The following is a 2797-nucleotide window of genomic DNA, read 5'->3' on the forward strand; positions in this document are numbered from 1 at the left end:
TGTCAATCCTTTTGATGAAAGACAATTTAAAACAATAACTGCTGCTTGGAAGTAAAAGTAGGAAGTCACAGTTTACCTTCACAAATGGCACAGCCCTAAAGGCATGGAAGTCAGGGAATGTGTCTAGTATAAGCCTGACTAGAGGCGATTTCAGGAAGAGTTTAGACGCTCAGATTCCAGGTTTCTTTCCATTCTAATCTGCTTCTAATGCAATTTGGCATTTTATATTAGTAGAATCTGGCTGCCTGACTTACTCGTAGCAGAAAAAAGATTAGATTAGAAAGACCTGGAAACTGCCAAATTTTATCTACACTAATTAGCTATAAAAACAGAAGTTATATAAACCAAATCTGGATAGAGATAATCTGAGTTTACAAACTCTGATGCTTTGGGGTGACTAATGTAGGAGGGAACAACTTTGAGGTTGTGGACTTCCTCATGAATAGCATTAACATGTATATCTGTATTAATGATAGTATTTTATATGTTGTTCCCAGATGCTATCCGGATAGCATCTTTAGTGCTTTCAAAACAGCCAAATCTCTGACACGGCTTTGAATATTTACTGTGTTGGAGCCACACACATTACTGCTGCTCTGCCATTTACGACACAGCCTGTGGTGTCTCTGGGATGCATTCTTTCCAACTCTGGTAGAGCCCATGACTTTTATAAAAGAAAACAATGCAAGAGTAGGTCAAAACACATAGAAAACAAATGTACATTTGGGTTTGTAGTGAGGTAAGTTTAATTTCCAATCACTCAGCCCTGTAACTGGCTATCACATTGACATTTCACTCAACTCTTTAAGCCTGTTTCCTAAAAAGTGGAAGTAAATGACTGTATTTATATCAACAGTTACTACCTTAAATAAGAGAAGTTTTCAGGAGAGAAAAAAAGTTCAAATAAAAATTCCAAGAAATATAAGAAATGCTAAGAAATGCTAGTGATCAATTTTTCTGGAAGAAAACAATTCTCTTTTTAATCCATGTGAGCCTAGATTAGTTTGTTTGTTTGTTTGTTTGTGATTTTATTGTTGTTTTTTAATCTTTTGATTTATTTTGTGCAGTTTTTTTTCTTTTTCTTTTTTTTTTTTTTTTTTTTTTTGAGTTTGGAGGGAAAGGAAAAGGCACTGAGATACATGGAAATCAAACAAGTATGAGATGCATGAGCATGTGCCATGGAAGGAAGTTCAGAGGAGGGAGGCAAAGGAGTAACAAAATTGCCAGATCAATATTGAGTTTGGAAACTAAATCTAGCTCACTACAAACCCAAATGTGCATTTGTTTTCTATGTGTTTTGATTCACTCTTGAATTGTTTTCATTTATAAAAGTCATGGGCCTCTACCACAGTTGGAGAGAATGCATCCCAGAGGACAGCAATATGGAGCTGTTGAATTCAAGTGACCATAACAGCAGAGGTAATAGAGTAGAAGAAATAGAAAATAACACAAAAAGAACTAAGGAGGCTGCAGGAGTGGATGGCATTGGGAGGTAGGGGGCAAGCTAATATGATTTCTGAAGGGAGAAACTACATTCAAAGTACAAGACTATGAATAACAATATATTGCTGTTTGTCAAGAAAACTTTTCATTGTTTATGCTGGGTTTCAACTGTTTTCTTTTTCTATCTTTTTGTTGTTGTTGTTGTTGTTCTTAACAATGCCAGGAAATAATTACATTGATTGGCTTTTCATTCATTGCTCTGTCTCATGAAAATAATAAAAACTTCTTAAAACTTTCAGGCTACAGTTTAAATCAGCAAAACAGGTTTCAGTGAAGACAAAGGTAACTCTGATGGAACATAAGATGTTATAAGAAGAAAAACAATATTCAGACATATTAAACTCTTAGTCCATACTGAGTATTGTATCTAATACAGCAAAAAACAATTTAATGAATTCAGCTTTCTGGATAAACCACAATCTAGTTTTCAATACCTCCATTAAGTAGCACATCAAGCAGAACTGCGCTCCATATTAATTTTTAATATTTAATATTTTTAAAACTTACTGAACCTTGCAAATCTCTTTCTACCCTGCCTGTGATCTTACCTTATCTATGTGAAATCTGGAGCAGAGATCTTTTAGACATGACAGAAAAGCTGCTTCCAGGAGGGATTGGTAAGTGTTAGTTCTAACAATTATCCTTTATTTTAGCTGTGATGAGTTCTGATGAGCATCTTCCCCCAATCCTGGGGATTTTCTTTCATCCTCAGCTCTCACCTCCCATCAGACAACTTGAATATGAAATATAAGCACACCAAAATTCAGAAGGAATTTACAAAACTCTCTACAGGAAAGTGAAACCACAGAGTAAATTCAGTGACTAGGTAGTTGCAAAGTGGACATTCTGAACATCCTCTGGTGGAAGGTTTGGATATACTTGACCTGATTTCCAAGAAATTGCGTAGTGTTATGGAAGGAGAATTTTGAGAGCTTTTGTGAGTTTTTCAAGGGTGTGTTATTTGACCTAACTTGAGATGTGATAATATTTATCTCCAGTTGGGAAGAACAAACTTTCATAGGTCTGGTTTACTGATATGTTAAATGCATTCATGTAGTAGTTAGTCTGTTGTTTTTACAGTAGTTTCAATAGCTGAGAACTTCAATTTACAGGAAAAAACAAGGGTGTTGGCACTTAATACACAATGACTTCTGGCAAGGAAGTCATTTACAAAGCATTTGCTTTAACTCCCTGCACAGTGTTCACTAGTTTATGGGGAATACCCTGTCTTAACTCTCCCAATAAAACTTTTCTCCCAATTTAAAAGAACTAGGGCCCTGAAAGGTTTAGTAAC

This window comes from Callospermophilus lateralis, chromosome 7 (assembly GCF_048772815.1).
Source record: "Callospermophilus lateralis isolate mCalLat2 chromosome 7, mCalLat2.hap1, whole genome shotgun sequence".
Taxonomy (NCBI): domain Eukaryota; kingdom Metazoa; phylum Chordata; class Mammalia; order Rodentia; family Sciuridae; genus Callospermophilus; species Callospermophilus lateralis.